The sequence below is a fragment of the Neofelis nebulosa genome, chromosome 2 (genome assembly GCF_028018385.1).
Source record: "Neofelis nebulosa isolate mNeoNeb1 chromosome 2, mNeoNeb1.pri, whole genome shotgun sequence".
In the NCBI taxonomy this organism is placed as follows: domain Eukaryota; kingdom Metazoa; phylum Chordata; class Mammalia; order Carnivora; family Felidae; genus Neofelis; species Neofelis nebulosa.
In genome coordinates this window covers 124,960,525-124,978,706 of record NC_080783.1, presented here as the reverse complement: position 1 = coordinate 124,978,706, position 18,182 = coordinate 124,960,525, and the positions used below count along the sequence as shown (strand labels likewise).

Below are 18,182 nucleotides of genomic sequence, written 5' to 3'. Positions count from 1 at the left end.
ACTCATCTCAGAGAGGCAGCATTCATGGAGAGATCCCTCTGGGAACAAAGGAACTGGCAGGTGCCATTTCCCTCCTCCACACCCGCATAGGGCAGGAACCAAGAGAGCTATGACACTCACTACCTGACTTACTTAGTCCAAGCCCCTCGAGCTTTTGTGGAACCGCCCCTACTAGTCACATGTGCCTTAGTCACAGCACAGCAGCCCCCTCCCTCAGAACGCTGGCCCAAACCCCTGCCCACACCATGTCTCCCCAGCTGGGAGGTTTGTGGAGCCTTGGTTCTGGTGGTGGCGGCAACAGCTCTCATTTCACAAGCAGGCCAGAGTACACCGAGTTAAAACTCGCCACATTAAGGCCAGGGATCAAACACTGCCCACAAAAGCCTAAGACAGCCTTTGCAGACAATTGGCCTGAAGGATAAAGTGGCAAGAACACAATAACAGAGCACACACAGTACATGTTAGAGATACTCTCAGAAGCACCAGGTCTTGGGGTACAGGATACAATACAATGCAAGGTACTATAGGACCTCTTCCTCATTAAGCCTTTACTCTCAAGAACATGAGATGTAGCTGGGGCGCCTGGGTGGCTCAGTTGGTTAAGCATCCAACTTCGACTAAAGGTCATGATCTCATGGTTTATGAGTTTCAGCCCTGCATCAGGCTCTATGCTGATGGCTTGGAGCCTGGAGCCTGCTTCAGATTCTGTGTCCCCCTCTCTCTGCCCCTCCTCTACTCATGCTCTGTCTCTCAAAAATAAATAAAAACATTAAAAAAAAAAAAGAACATGAGATGTAGCTGACATTGCTAACATGCAGAAATAGGCACAGAGACTCACATAAAATGAGAAGACACAGGAATCTGTCCCAAATGAAAGAAGAGCACAAGATCATGGCCTGAGATATAAGTGAAACATACATAAAACATGCCTGATAGAGAATTTAAAGCAGTGATCATAAAGATACTCTCTGGACTTGAGAAAAGAGTGGTGGGCATCAGTCAGACTATTAACAGAGATAAGGAATATAACAGAGATACAGAGCTCAAAACACAAAGTGAGAAAAATGCATGATGGAATGAACAGGATGGAAGAAACAGAGGAACAAATTAATGACCTAGAAGAGAGAGTAATGGAAAGTAATCAAACTGAACAAAAATGAGGGAAAAAGAATTACACAAATATACAAAATGAGTCACTCAGTGACTTCATCAAACATAATAACATTCATATTATAAGAGTCTTAGAAGAAGAGAGAAAATAAAGGGGGGGGGGGACGACAAAGAATTTATTTGAAGAAATAATTGCTGAAAACTCACCTAATCTAGAGAAGGAAACAGATATCCAGATCTAGGATGCACAGAGAACGCCCAACAAAATTTAAAAAAAGAAGATCCACACCAAGACATAATGTAATTAAAATGACAAAATAATAAAGAAAAAAATATTAAAAGCAACAAGACAAAAGAAGTTAATAACTTACAAGAGAAGTCCCAAAAGATTCAGTGGATTTTTTTTAGCAGAACTTTCCAAACCAGAAAGGAGTGGCATGATTACAGGCAAAGTGCTGAATTGAAAAAACTGGAAGCCAAGAATACTCTATCCAACAAGGCACTATTCAGAAGGAGACATAAAAAGCTTCCTGGATAGACAAAAATCTTAAGGAGTTCATGACTAGTAAACCAGTTCTGCAACAAATACTAAAGGTTACTCTTTGAGTGGAAGGACCAGAAATGACAGTATGAGGTCGAAAACACAAAATTAGTAAAAATGAGTATTTCAGTAAAAAAAAAACCCGTCAAGTAACTACAAAATAAAAGGATGTAAAATATGGCATAATATATCTAACGTGGGGAGAGAAGAATGCATTCAAACTTAAATGACCAGCAACTTAATATAGAAGATATTACATACAAACCTAATGGTAACCATATATGAAAACCCAGTAATAAACATGCAATGAATAAAGAGAAAGAAATCCAAATATATCTATCACTAAAGAAAACCAGCAAAACACAAAAGAAAGAAACATAAGAAAGGATCAGTGAAAACCTTCAGAAACAACCAAAAAACTTACATACTTATCAACAATTACTTTGAATGTAAATGGACCAAATGCTGCAACCAAAGACACAGGGTGACAGAATGAAAAAAAAAAAAAAAAAACAAAAAAAAACAAGACTGATCTATATGCTGCCCATAAGACACTCATTTTAGACCTACAGACACCTATAGATTGAAAGTGAGGTGATGGAGAAATCTTTATCATCCTAATGGATATCAGAAGAAAGCTGGAGTAGCAATATTTATATTGGACAAAATAGACTGTTTTAAATGTTTTATTTATTTTTGAGAGAAAAGAGAGAGTGGGAGAGGGAGTGAATATGAGTGGGAGAGGGGCAGAGAGAGGAGGGAACAGAGGATCCAAAGTAGGCTCTGTGCTGATAGCAGTGAGCCCAATGCAGGGCTCAAACCCACAAACTGTAAGATCATGACATGAGCCAAAGTCAGATGCTTAACCTACTGAGCCACCCAGGCACCCCTTAAAATTTTTTTTAATGTTTATTTTTGAGAGAGAGAGTGTGAGCATGTGGGGAAGGAGCAGAGAGAGGGAGACAGAGGATCTCAAGCAGGATCCACAAAGACATTAGACAACCCAATGTGGGGCTTGAACTCACGACCCGTGAGTACATGACCTGAGCCAAAGTTGGATGCTTAACCAAATGAGCCACCCAGGTGACCTACAGACAAAATAGACTTTAAAACAAAGACTATAAGAGACAAAGACGGCACTATATATAATAATAAAGGGGACAATCCAACAAGAAGATAAAACAATTGTAAATACTTATGCACCCAACATGAAAGCACCCAAATACATAAGATAGTTACTAAGAAACATAAAGGAACTAATCAATAATAACACAATAATAGTAGGGAAGTTTAATACCCCACCTACAACAATGGACATGATGTAAACAGAAAACAATGGCTTTGAATGACACCTTGAACCAGATGGATTTAACACATGTATTCAGAACATTCCATCCTAAAACAGCAACATACACATCCTTCACAAGTACACATGGAACATTCTCCACAACAGGTCACGTATTAGGCCACAAAACCTCAAAAATTCAAAAAGATCAAAGTCATACCATGTTAGCTACACACACACACACACACACACACACACACACACACACACACAGTGAAATATTACTCGGCAATAAAAAAGAATGAAATCCTGCCATTTGCAACAACATGGATGGAACTAGAGTGTATTATGCTAAGCAAAATCAGTCAGAAAAAGACAACTATCATATGATTTCCCTCTTATGTGAAATTTAAGATACAAAACTGAGCAAAAATAATATAAAAACAGAGAGAGAAAGACAAACCATAAGAGACTCTTAAATACAAGAGAACAAACTGAGGGTTGCTACAGGGCTGTTGTGGGGGGGCAGGGGGATGGACTAAATGGGCAAGGGGCATTAAGGAGGATACTTGCTAGGATGAGCACTGGGTGTTATATGTAAGTGATGAATCACTAAATTCTATTCCTGAAATCATTATTACACTGTGTGTTAACTTGGATTTGAATGAATGAATGAATGAATGAATGAATGAAAGTCATACCATGCATCTTTTCTGACCACAGTGCTAAGAAACTAGAAGCCAACCACAAGAAAAATCTGGAAAGACCACAAATACATGGAGATTAAATAACATGCTACTAAACAAATGAATGGGTCAACTAGGAAAAGAAGAAATTAAAAAGTACATGGGATGGGAATACAAGCTAGTGCAGTCACTCTGGAAAACAGTATGGAGGTTTCTCAAAAAACTAAAAATAGAACTACCCTACAACCCAGCATTTGCACTACTAGGTATTTATCCAAAGGATACATGTGTGCTATTTCAAAGGGACACATACACCCCAATGTTTATAGCAGCACTATCAACAATAGCCAAAGTATGGAAAGAGCCCAAATGTTCACTGATGGATGAATGGATAAAGAAGATGTGGTGTATATATACGATGGAATATTACTCGGCAATCAAAAAGAATGAAATCTTGCCATTTGCAACTATGTAGATGGAACTGGAGGGTATTATGCTAAGTGAAATTAGTCAGAGAAAGACAACAATCATATGACTTCACTTATATGAGGACTTTAAGAGACAAAACAGATGAACAGAAGGGAAGGGAAACAAAAATAATATAAAAACAGGGAGGGAGACAAAACAGAAGAGACTCATAAATATGGAGAACAAACTGAGGGTTACTGGAGGGATTGTGGGAGGGGGGATGGGCTAAATGGATAAGGGGCACTAAGGAATCTACTCCTGAAATCATTGTTGCACTATATGTTAACTAATTTGGATGTAAATTAAAACATAAATTAATTAATTTTTTAAAAAAGTACATGGGAAACAAATGAAAATGAAACACAATGGTTCAAAACCCTTGGGATGTAGCAAAAGCAAAAGTTTATAGAAATCCAGGCCTGCCACAAGAAGAGCAACAAACAAAGTCTAAAACAACAGTAAGGAAATAATAAAGGTCAGAACAGGAATAAATGATACAGAAACTACAGAAACAATAGAACAAATCAATGAAACCAGGAACTGATTCTTTGGAAAAAAAAAAAATCAGTAAAATTGATAAACTTCTAGCCAGACTTACCAAGAAAAACAAAGAAAGGACCGAAATAAAATCATAACTGAGAGCAGAAATAACAAAACAGAAATATAAATAATTTTGAGAGAATATTATCAAAAACTATATGCCAACAAATTAGATAACCTAGAAGAAATTGATAAATTCCTAGAAACATATAGCCTACCGAAACTGAAACAGGAAAAAAAAATAGGAAATTTGAGCAGACCAATTACTAACAAAGAAATTGAATCAGTCATCAAAAACCTCCCACCTGAACAAAAGTCCAAGACTAGATGGCTTCGCAGGCTAATTCTACCATACATTTAAAGAGGTAAGACCCATTCTTTTCAAACTATTCCAAAAAGTAGAAAAAGAAGGAAAACTTCCAAATTCATTCTATGAGGCCAGCATGACTCTGATACCAAAGCCAAAGACACCACAAAAAAAGAACACTACAGGCCAATATCTCTGATGAACACAAATGTAAAAATCCTTAACAAAATACTAGCAAACCAAATCCAACAATACGTTAAAAAAATTATTCACCACGATCAAGGGAGATAGATTCTTGGGTTGCAAGAGTGGTCCAATATTTGCATATCAATCACTGTTATATGTCATATCAGTAAGAGAAAGGATAAGAACCATATGATCATTTCAATAAATGCAGAAGAAGCATTTGACAAAATATAACATTCATTAATGATAAAAACCCTCCACAAAATAGTTTCGAGGGAACAAAGCTCAACATGATAAAGGCCATCTATGAAAAACCCACAGCTAACATCACCCTCAATGAGGACAAACTGACAGCCTTTACCCTCAGGTCAGGAACAAGACAGGGATATCCACTTTCACCACTTTTATTTAATATAGTACTGAAAGTCCTAGCCATAGCAATTAGACAACAAAAAGAAATAAAAGGCATCCAAATCGGTAAGGAACAAGTAAAACTTCCACTATCTGCAGATGATATGATAATCTATGTAGAAAACCCAAAAGACTCCACAAAAAATGCTAGAAATGATCAGTGAATTCAGTAAAGTCACAGGATACAAAATCAGTGTACAGAAATATGTTTTTTCTGTACACTACTAATGAAGCAGCAGGAAGAGAAATTAAGAAAACAATCACATTTACAACTGCACCAAGTAAGATAACTAGGAATAAACCTAAACAAAGAGGTGAAAGACTTATACTCTGAAAACTATAAAACACTGATGAAAGAAATTGAAGATACAAAAAAATGGAAAGACATTCCATGCTCATAAACTGGAAGAAGAAATACTGGTTTTTTTGTTGTTGTTTTTTTAATTTTTTTTTTAACGTTTATTTTTGAGACAGAGAGAGACAGAGCATGAACGGGGGAGGGGCAGAGAGAGAGGGAGACACAGAATCAGAAGCAGGCTCCAGGCTCTGAGCCATCAGCCCAGAGCCGGACGCAGGGCTCGAACCCACAGACCGTGAGATCGTGACCTGAGCTGAAGTCGGACACTTAACCGACTGAGCCACCCAGGCGCCCCAGAAGAAATATTGTTAAAATCTACACTACCCAGAGCAATCTACACATTTAATGCAACCCCTATCAAAACACCAACAGCATTTTTCACAGAACTAGAACAAACAATCCTAAAATTTGTATGGAACCACAAAAGACCCCAAATAGCCTAAGCAATCTTGAAAGAGAAAAGCAAAGCTGGAGGCATCACAATTCCAGGATTCAATTGTATTACAAAGCTACAGTGATCAAAACAGTATGGTACTGGCACAAAAACAAACACATAAATCAACAGAATAGAAAACCCAGAAATAAACCCAAAGTCATATGGTGAATTAATCTTTGACAAAGCAGGAAACAATATCCAATGAGAAAAAGAAAGTCTCTTCAACAAATGGTGTTGGGAAACTGGACAGTACATGCAAAAGAATGAAACTGGACCACTTTATTATACCATACACAAAAATTAATTCAAAATGGATTAAAGACTTAAACATGAGACCTGAAACCATAAAAATCCTAGAAGAAAACACAGGGAGTAAATTCTTTGACATCAGCTGTAGCAGCATCTTTCTAGATATATCTCCTGAGGCAAGAGAAACAAAAGCAAAAAAAAAAAAAAAGAAAGAAACCATTGGGACTATATCAAAATAAAAAGCTGTACAGTGAAGGAAACAATCAAATCTAAAAGACAATCTACAGATGAGAGAAAATATTTGTAAATAAGATAGCCAATTAAAGGTTAGTATACAAAATATATAAAGAACTTATAAAACACAACACCCAAAAAACAAATAATCCAATTAAAAATGTGAAGACGTGAACAGACATTCTCCAAAGAAGACACACAGACAGCCAACACATACATGAAAAGATCATCATCACTTATCATCAGGGAAATGGAAATCAAAACCACAATAACACCTCACACCCGTCAGAATGGCAAAAATCAACAACGCAAGAAACAAGAGGTTTTGGTGAGGATGTGGAGAAAAAGGAACCCTTCTGCACTGTTGGGAGGAATGCAAACTGGTACAGGCATTGTGGTAAACAGTATGGACATTCCTCAAAACATTAAAAATAGAACTACCCTATGATCCAGCAATCACACTACTGGGGTTTTACCCAAAGAATATCAAAACACTAATTCAAAGGGATACACACTTTGTTTATCCCAAGGTTTATAGCACCTACTTGCAATAGCCAAGGTATGGAAGCAACCCAAGTGTCCAATGATCAATGAATGGATAAAAAAAAATATGCTATACCCAGTGGAATATTATTCAACCATAAAAAAGAATGAAATCTTGCCATTTGCAATGACATGGATGAGCTAGAGAGTACATTATATAATGCCAGATGAAATAAATCAGCCAGGGAAAGATAAAGATCATATGATTTCATTCATATGGTGGAATTTAAGAAACAAAAAAAACAAGCAAAGGGAGGAAAAAGGGAGACAAACCAAGAAACAGTCTCTTAACTATAGAGAACAAACTGATGGCTACCAAAGGGGAAGGGGTGGAGGATGGGTACACTTGCTGTGATGAGCATTGGGTGACTAAAATAAAACCTTAAAAAAAAGCAGCAAAAGAAAAGAAGCCAGTTATCTACAAGGGAAAACCCACCAGGTTATCAGCTGATCTTTTCAGCAGAAACTTTGCAGGCCAAAAGGTGGTAGCATGATATATTCAAAGTGCTGAAAGGTAAAAAATGCCAACCATATTCTACCCAGAAAGGTCATCATTCAGAATTGAAGAGAGAGTTTCCCAGACAAACAAAAGTCAAGGGAGTTTATTGCCACCAACTGGCCTTACAAGAAATGTTAAAAGGACTTCTTTAAGCAGAAAAGGCCAAAACTTTAGTAAACATTTACGAAAAAAATATTAACCGGTAAAAGCAAACATATAGTAAAGGTAGATCAATCACTTATAAAGCCAAAATGAGAATAAAAGACAAAAGTAGTGAAATCAATTATGTCAATAATTAGTTCAGGGATACACAAAATTAAAAGATGTAAAATGTAACACAAAATACGTAAAACATGGAGATGGGGAGTAAAAATGCAGTACTTTTATGTTTTTTTTTTAATATTGCAGTTATTTTTTTAAATTGTTTAGAGAGAGAGAGAGAGAGCAGGAGTGGGGAGAGCAGCAGAGAGAGAGAGACTCTTAAGCGGGCTCCACACTCAGCGTGGAGGCCAATGCAGGGCTCAATCTCACAACCCTGGGATCATGACTTGAGCTGAAATGGAGTCAGACGCTCAACCAATTGAGCCACCCAGGTGCTCCAAAATGTAGTACTTGTAGGATATATTTGAACTTAAGCAAACATCAACTTAAAATAGGCTGCTGTATACATAGGATGTTATATATGAACCCCATGGCAACCACAAACCAAAAACCTATAGTAAATACAAAAAAAGAGAGAGAGAGAGAGAGAGAGAGAGAGAGAGAGAGAGAGAGAGAGAGAAGAAATCCAAGCCTAACACTAAAGAAAATCATCAAATCACAAGGAACGAGAGCAAAAAAAGAACAGAGATAAACTACAAAACAACCATGAAACAAGTAATAAAATGGCAGTAAGTACATAGCTATCAATAATTACTTTAAGTGTAAATGGACTAAATGTTCTAATCAAAAGACATCGGGTGACTGAATAGATTTTAAAAAGAAAAGACCCATCTATATGTTGCCTAGGAGATAGTTACTTCAGACCTAAGGACACACATGATCTAAGGACACACACAGACTAAAAGTGAACAGGTAAAAAAAGATACTCCATGCAAATGAAATGAAAAAAAGCTGGGTAGCAATACTTATATTAGACAAAATAAACTTTAAAACAAAGACTAATACAAGAGACAAAGAAGGATATTACATAATGTAAAAAGGTATCAATCCTACAAGAGGATGTAACAATTGTAAATATCTATGCACCCAATATAGCAGCACCTAAATATATAAAGCAAATGCTAACAGATATAAAGGGACAAACTAACAGTAATACAATAATAGTAGGGGACACCCCACTTACATTTAAGAAGGTAGTTTATAGCAATATAGGCCTATCTCAAGAAATAAGAAAAATCCCAATCTAATCTTTTACTTAAAGAGAAACAGAAGAACAAAGCTCAAAGTCAGGAGAAGGAAGGAAATGATAAAGATCGGAGCAGGGGAGAAGATGGAGGCGTAGGAAGACGCTTGGCTCACCGGGTCCTGCTGATCACTTAGATTCCACCCACACCTGCCTAAATAACCAAGAAAACCACCAGAAAACTAGCAGAACAGATTCTCAGAGCCAAGCGTAGATGAGAGGCCCACGGAAGAGGGTAGGAAGGGTGGAGAGGTGGGGCGTGCTACACGGACAGGCAGGAGGGAGCCGGGGCAGAGGGGCAGCCTGCCGGCAAAGCAGAGCCCCCGAGTCTGGCTTGCAAAAGCGGAGGGGCCGGATGGAGTGTATTCCGACAGCAAGCGGGACTTAACATCTGGAAGGTTATAAGCTAACAGCTCTGCTTGGAGAGTGGGAGGGCTGGAGGACAACGGGAGGGAGTGTTGTTGAGCCCCGGACGACAGAGTTCAGCTTGGCTGGGAACAAAGGCGCTTGCCAGCACCATCTCCCTCGCCCATCCGCCAGCCAAAATCCCAAAGGGAACTGGTTCCTGTCAGGGAACTTGCTTGCACCGCACAAACACCCAACGCTGTGCTTCTGCAGATCCATCCCTCCGGCAGGTCTGACTCCCTCCCGGTGCCACAGGGCCCCTCCCAAAGCGGATCTCCGAAGGAAAGTGAGTGAGACTGCCCCTCCCGCCCCAGTGCACCTTGCCAATCCACCCCAGCTAATAGGCCAGAACCCTAGCGCCACAAGCCTGGCAGTGTGCAAGTACCCCAGACAGGGGCCACACTACCCCACAGTGAATCCCGCCCCTAGGAGAGGGGAAGAGAAGGTACACACCAGTCTGACTGTGGCCCCAGTGGTGGGCTGGGGGCAGATATCAGGTCGGACTGCGCCCCACCCACCAATGCAAGTTATTCAAGAGAGCACAGGGGAAGTGCCCTGCAGTTCTGCACCACTCCAGGGACTATCCAAAATGACAAAACGGAAGAATTCCCCTCAAAAGAAACTGCAGGAGGTAGTGACAGCTAAAAAACTGATCAAATACGATTTAAACAATATAACAGAAAAGTGAATTTAAAATAATAGTCATAAAATTAATCACTGGGCTTGAAAACAGTATAGAGGACAGCAGAGAATCTAATGCTACAGAGATCAAGGGACTAAGAAACAGCCAGGAGGAGCTAAAAAATGCTATAAATGAGCTGCAAAATAAAATGGAGGCGACCACACCTCGGATTGAAGAGGCAGAGGAGAGAATAGGTGAATTAGAAGATAAAATTATGGAAAAAGAGGAAGCTGAGAAAAAGAGAGATAAAAAAATCCAGGACTATAAGGGGAAAATTAGAGAACTAAGTGATGCACTAAAGAGAAATAATCCACGCATAATTGATACTCCAGAGGAGGAAGAGAGAGGGAAAGGTGCTGAAGGTGTACTAGAAAAAAATCATAGCTGAGAACTTCCCTGATCTGGGGAAGGAAAAAGGCATTGAAATCCAAGAGGCACAGAGAACTCCCTTCAGACGTAACTTGAATCGATCTTCTGCACAACATATCATAGCAAAACTGGCAAAATACAAGGATAAAGAGAAAATTCTGAAAGCAGCTAAGGATAATAGTGCCCTAACATATAAAGGGAGGCCGATAAGACTCGTGACGGATCTCTCTACTGAAACTTGGCAGGCCAGAAAGGAAAGGCAGGAAATCTTCAAGGTGATGAACATAAAAAATATGGAGCTGAGAATCCTTTGTCCAGCAAATCTGTCATTTAGAATAGAAAGAGAGATAAAGGTCTTCCAAACAAATAAAAACTGAAGGAAATCATCACCACTAAGCCAGCCCTACAAGAGATCCTAAGGGGGATCCTGTGAGACAAAGTACCAGAGACATCACTACAAGCATGAAACCTACAGACATCACAATGATTCTAAACCCATATCTTTCTATAATAACACTGAATGTAAATGGACTAAATGCACCAACCAAAAGACATAGGGTATCAGAATGGATAAAAAAAAACAAGACCCATCTATTTACTGTCTACAAGAGACTCATTTTAGACCTGAGGACATCTTCAGATTGAAAGTGAGGGGATGGAGAACTATTTATCATGCTACTGGAAGTCAAAAGAAAGCTGAAGTATCCACACTTAGATCAGACAACTAGACTTTAAATTAAAGGCTGTAACAAGAGATGAAGAAGGGCATTATATAATAATTACAGGGTCCATCCATCAAGAAGAACTAACGATTATAAATGTCTATGCTCTGAATACGGGAGCCCCCAAATATATAAAACAATTACTCACAAACATAAGCAACCTTATTGATAAGAATGTGGTAATTGCAGGGGACTTTAATACTCCACTTACAGTAATGGATAGATCATCTAGACACAGGATCAATAAAGAAACAAGGGCCCTGAATGATACATTGGAACAGATGGTCTTGACAGATATATTTAGAACTCTGCATCCTGAAGCAACAGAATATACTTTCTTCTCGAGTGCACATGGAACATTCTCCAAGATAGATCACATACTGGGTCACAAAACAGCCCTTCATAAGCATACAAGAATTGAGATTGTACCATGCACACTTTCAGACCACAATGCTATGAAGCTTGAAATCAACCACAGGAAAAAGTCTGGAAAACCTCCAAAAGCATGGAGGTTAAAGAACACCCTAATAAAGAATGACTGGGTCAACCAGGCAATTAGAGAAGAAATTTAAAAATATATGGAAACAAATGAAAATGAAAACACAACAATCCAAATGCTTTGGGATGTAGCGAAGGCAGTCCTGAGAGGAAAATACACTGCAATCCAGGCCTATCTCAAGAAACAAGAAAAATCCCAAATACGAAATCTAACAGCACACCTAAAGGAACTAGAAGCAGAACAGGAAAGACACCCTAAACCCAGCAAAAGAAGAGAAATAATAAAGACCAGAGCAGAAATAAACAATATAGAATCTAAAAAAAAACTGTAGAGCAGATCAATGAAACCAAGAGTTGGTTTTTTGAAAAAATAAACAAAATTGATAAACCTCTAGCCAGGCTTCTCAAAAAGAAAAGGGAGATAACCCAAATAGATAAAATCATGAGTGAAAATGGAATTATTACAACCAATCCCTCAGAAATACAAGCAATTATCAGGGAATACTATGAAAAATTATATGCCAACAAACTGGACAACCTGGAAGAAATGGACAAATTCCTAAACACCCACCCACTTCCAAAACTCAAACAGGAAGAAAAAGAAAACTTGAACAGACCCATACCCAGCGAAAAAATTGAATCAGTTATCAAAACACTCCCAACAAATAAGAGTCCAGGACCAGATAGCTTCCCTGGGGAGTTCTACCAAACATTTAAAGCAGAGATAATACCTATCCTTCTCAAGCTATTCCAAGAAATAGAAAGGGAAGGAAAACTTCCAGACTCATTCTATGAGGCCAGTATTACTTTGATTCCTAAACCAGACAGAGACCCAGTAAAAAAAGAGAACTACAGGCCAGTATCTCTGATGAATATGGATGCAAAAATTCTCAATAAGATACTAGCAAATTGAATTCAACAGCATATAAAAAGAATTATTCACCATGATCAAGTGGGATTCATTCCTGGGCTGCAGGGCTGGTTCAACATTTGCAAATCAATCATTGTGATACATCACATTAATAAAAGGAAAGATAAGAACCATATGATCCTGTCAATCGATGCAGAAAAAGCATTTGACAAAATTCAGCATGCTTTCTTAATAAAAACCCTCGAGAAAGTAGGGATAAAAGGAACATACTTAAACATCATAAAAGCCATTTATGAAAAGCCCACAGCTAACATCATCCTCAATGGGGAAAAACTGAGAGCTTTTTCCCTGAGATCAGGAACAGGACAGGCATGTCCACTCTCACTGCTGTTGTTTCACATAGTGTTGGAAGTTCTAGCATCAGCAATCAGACAACAAAAGGAAATCAAAGGCATCAAAACCGGCAAAGATGAAGTTAAGCTTTTACTTTTCGCAGATGACATGATATTATACATGGAAAATCCGATAGACTCCACCAAAAGTCTGCTAGAACTGATACATGTATGTGTATTCAGCAAAGTTGCAGGATACAAAATCAATGTACAGAAATCAGTTGCATTCTTATATACTAATAACGAAGCAACAGAAAGACAAATAAAGAAACTGATCCCATTCACAATTGCACCAAGAATATAAAAAATCTAGGAATAAATCTAACCAAAGATGTAAAAGATCTGTATGCTGAAAACTATAGAAAGCTTATGAAGGAAATTGAAGAAGATATAAAGAAATGGAAAAACATTCTGTGCTCATGGATTGGAATAATAAATATTGTTAAAATGTCAATACTACCCAAAGCTATCTACACATTCAATGCAATTCCAATCAAAATTGCACCAGCATTCTTCTCGAAGCTAGAACAAGCAATCCTAAAATCCATATGGAACCACAAAAAGCCCCGAATAGCCAAAGTAATTTTGAAGAAGACAACCAAAGCAGGACGCATCACAATCCCAGACTTTATCATCTACTACAAAGCTGTAATCATCAAGACAGCATGGTATTGGCACAAAAACAGACACATAGACCAATGGAACAGAATAGAAACCCCAGAACTAGACCCACAAAAGTATGGCCAACTAATCTGACAAAGCAGGAAAGAATAGCCGATGGAAAAAAGGCAGTCTCTTTAACAAATGGTGCTGGGAGAACTGGACAGCAACATGCAGAAGATTGAAACTAGACCACTTTCTCATACCATTCACAAAAATAAACTCAAAATGGATAAAGGACCTGAATGTGAGATAGGAAACCATCAAAACCCTAGAGGAGAAAGCAGGGGAAAAACCTCTCTGACCTCAGCCGCAGCAATTTCTTACTTGACACATCCCCAAAGGCAAGGGAATTAAAAGCAAAAATGAACATTGGGACCTCATGAAGATAAAAAGCTTCTGCACAGCAAAGGAAACAATCAACAAAACTAAAAGGCAACCAACAGAATGGGAAAAGATATTTGCAAATGACAAAGGGCTAGTATCCAAAATCTATAGAGCTCACCAAACTCCACACCCGAAAAACAAATAATCCAGTGAAGAAATGGGCAAAAGACATGAATAAACACTTCTCTAAAGAAGACATCCAGATGGCCAACAGGCACATGAAAAGATGCTCAATGTCACTCCTCATCAGGGAAATACAAATCAAAACCACACTCAGATATCACCTCACACCAGTCAGAGTGGCCAAAATGAACAAGTCAGGAGACTATAGATGCTGGAGAGGATGTGGAGAAATGGGAATCCTCTTGCACTGTTGGTGGGAATGCAAACTGGTGCAGCCGCTCTGAAAAACAGTGTAGAGGTTCCTCAAAAAATTAAAAATAGACCTACCCTATGACCCAGAAGTAGCACTGCTAGGAATTTACCCAAGGGATACAGGAGTGCTGATGCATAGGGGCACTTGTACCCCAATGTTTATAGCAGCACTCTCAACAATAGCCAAATTATGGAAAGAGCCTAAATGTCCATCAACTGATGAATGGATAAAGAAATTGTGGTTTATATACACAATGGAGTACTATGTGGCAATGAGAAAGAATGAGATATGGCCCTTTGTAGCAACGTGGATAGAACTGGAGAGTGTGATGCTAAGTGAAATAAGCCATACAGAGAAAGACAGATACCATATGTTTTCACTCTTATGTGGATCCTGAGAATCTTAACAGAAACCCATGGGAGAGGGGAAGGGGGAAAAAAAAAAAAAGAGGTCAGAGTGGGAGAGAGCCAAAGCATTAAGAGACTCTTAAAAACTGAGAACTGAGGTTGATGGGGGGGTGGGAGGGAGGAGAGGGTGGGTGATGGGTATTGAAGAGGACATCTTTTGGGATGAGCACTGGGTGTTGTATGGAAACCAATTTGACAATAAATTTCATATATTAAATAAATATTTAAAAAAACTAAAAAAACAAAAAGATCGGAGCAGAAAAAATAGAAACTAAAAAAAAAGAATAGAAAATATCAATGAAGCTAAAAGCTAGTTCTTTGGAAAGATAAGCAAAATTGATAAAACGTTAGACACTCATAAAGAAAAAAGAGGACTCAAAATCAGAAATGAAAAAGAAGTTACAACTGACACCACAGAAATACAAAGCATTATAAGAGACTACTACAAAAAATTGTATCCCAACAAATTGAACAACCTAGAAGAAATAGGTAAATACCTAGAAACATACAACCCTACAGTTTTTTTTAACTTAAAAAAATGTTTATTTATGAGAAAAAGACAGAGCACAAGTGGGGGAGGAACAGAGACAGAGGGAGACACAGAATCTGAAGCAGGCTCCAGGTTCTGAGCTGTCAGCACAGAGCCCAACGTGGGGCTTGAACTCACGAACCACAAGATCATTACCTGAGGTGAAGTTGGACACTTAACCGACTGAGCCAGCACCCAGGAGCCCCAAAGCACACAATCTTCCAAAACTAAAAAGGAAAGAAAAAGATAATCTGAACAGACCAATTACTAGTAATGAATTTGAATCAGTTATCAAAAATATTCCTAACAAATGTAAGTTTAGGACCAGCTGGCTTCACAAATGAATTCTACCAAACATATAAAGAAAAGTTAATACATATCTTCAAACTCTTCCAAAAAAATTGAAGAGGAAGGAATGCTACCAAATTCATTCTACAAGGCCAGCATTAACCTGATACCAAAACAAAGACACTATGAAAAAAGAAAATTACAGGCCAATATCCTTGATGAACAAGATGCAAAAAGTCATGAACAAAATAGAGTAAAACCTTGGATTGCGAATAACTTGTTCTGTGAGTATTCCACAAGATGAGTAAACAGTTCTAATAAATTTTATCTTGATAAACGAGCGATATCTTGCAATATGAGTAGTACATAATACCAAACATCACATGATCACACCTGAGCCAATGGTTTCTCTCTATCAGATTGTGGGTGATCATCTCCCATACTCGGATGCTTGGTCTCAGGCCATGGTGTCTGGCAGAAATCAGTGATTTTTCAGAACATTGGAAAGTGCCCACAACTGGCACTAGTGTATTTTCTTGTCACTTCAGAGCACCTATGGACAGTCCTTTGCTTTCCCATACAAGAATAAGCTTACAAATGCTTTGCTTCATTCTAGGTTAGGCTGCCTGCAGACACAGACCCTAATGTAATTGCCAGTTACATTAAATGCAGTATATGACAAGAGTTTATACTGTACTGTAGTTAATATCTGTGTGAACATATACAATGGCCCCCATGCAGAAAAAGATTCCATTGAGCCAAAAGATAGCAATGATTCATTAGTGCTAGTGAAAGTCATCCTACACAATAACCCTCCTCTCTTGTCTACCTCATACCAGCCATGAAGGTTTTCAAAGGTAACTGCAGGTTAATTTGTTCATTTTTCTTTGTGTGTTGTATTTTCTTTATTATTTTGTATTATATTACAGTATTGAAATCATTTTTATATGAATATTTTGGGGTTATAGAACGAATCATCTGAGTTTTCATTAATTATTATGGGGAAATTTGCTTTGATATATGAGTGTTTTGGATTGCAAGTATGTTTCCAGAATGAATTATGCGGGCAAACCAAGGTTTTACTGTAATAGAAAGTTGAATTCAACAACACCATTAAAAAGATCATTCACCATGATCAAGTGAGATTTATTCCAAGTATGCAAGGATGGTTCGATATCCACAAATCAGTCAACATGAAACACCAAATCAACAAAAAATGATAAAAATCATATAACCATCTCAACAGATCGTAGAAAAAGCATGACAAAATTCAGCATCCATTCATGATAAAAACTCTCAACAACATGGGGATAGAGGGAACATACCTCAACATAATAAATGCCATATATTGAAAAAAAAAAAAAAAAAAAAACACAGCTAACATCACACTCAAAGGTAAAAAGCTAAAAGCTTTTCCTCTAATATCAGGAAAAAGACCAGGATGTCCACTCTTACCACTTTTATTTAACATAGTACTAGAAGTCCTATCCACAGCAATCTGACAAGAAAAAGAAATAAAAGTCATCCTAATTGGTAAGAAAAAAGTAAAACTGTCACTTGCAGATGACATGATACTAGATATAGAAAACCCTAAAGATTCCACTAAAAATTATTAGAACTAATAAATGAGTCAAGTTGTAAGATGCAAAGTTATACAGATATCTGTTGCATTTCTATACACTATTAGTGAACCATCAGAAAAAGAAATTAAGAAAACAATGTCATTTACAACTGTATCAAAAAGAATAAAATACCTAGGAATAAATTTAACCAAGGAGGTGAAAGACCTGTACTCTGAAAACTGTAAGATATTAAAGAAATTGAAGACGACACAAATAAAAAAATACGCCATGCTCACATACTGAAGAATATTGTTAAAATGTCCATCCATACTACCCAAAAAATCTACAAATTTAATGCAATCCCTATCAAAATACCAATAGCAGTTTTCACAGAAGACCAAAGCCGGAGGTATCAGAATACCAGATTTCAAACTATACCTCAGAGCTATAGTCATGAAAACACTATGGAACTGGAACAAATATTGACACACAAATCAATGGAACAGAATAGAGAGCCCCAAAATAAACTAGCACTTATGTGGTCAATTAATCTAAGACAAAGTAGGCAAAAACACACAATGGGGAAAAGACCATCTCTTCAACAAATGGTGTTGGGCTGGGGGGGACCTGGATGGCTCAGTCGGTTAAGTGTCTGTCTTCAACTCAGGTCATGATCTCGCAGTTCATGGGTTCAAGCCCCGTGCACTCAGAGCCTGGAGCCTGCTTCAGATTTTGTGTCTCCCTCTCTCTCTGCCCCTCCCCCACTCACACTCTGT

General features: G+C 38.0%; 1 protein-coding gene across 9 annotated transcripts in view; it reads right to left on the bottom strand.

Annotated features, from left to right (window-relative positions):
• PHTF1 (putative homeodomain transcription factor 1) overlaps positions 1 to 18,182 on the bottom strand; it is a 90,899-nt gene that overhangs the window by 6,046 nt on the left and 66,671 nt on the right. For 6 of the 9 annotated variants that reach the window (XR_009257824.1, XR_009257825.1, XR_009257827.1 and 3 more), the window contains exon 22: positions 15,713 to 15,783. The exons of the other annotated variants lie outside the window; for them this stretch is intronic. The gene's annotated coding sequence lies outside the window, so the exon portion shown is untranslated. The remainder of the gene's footprint in view (positions 1 to 15,712; positions 15,784 to 18,182) is intronic. 9 annotated transcript variants of the gene reach the window in all.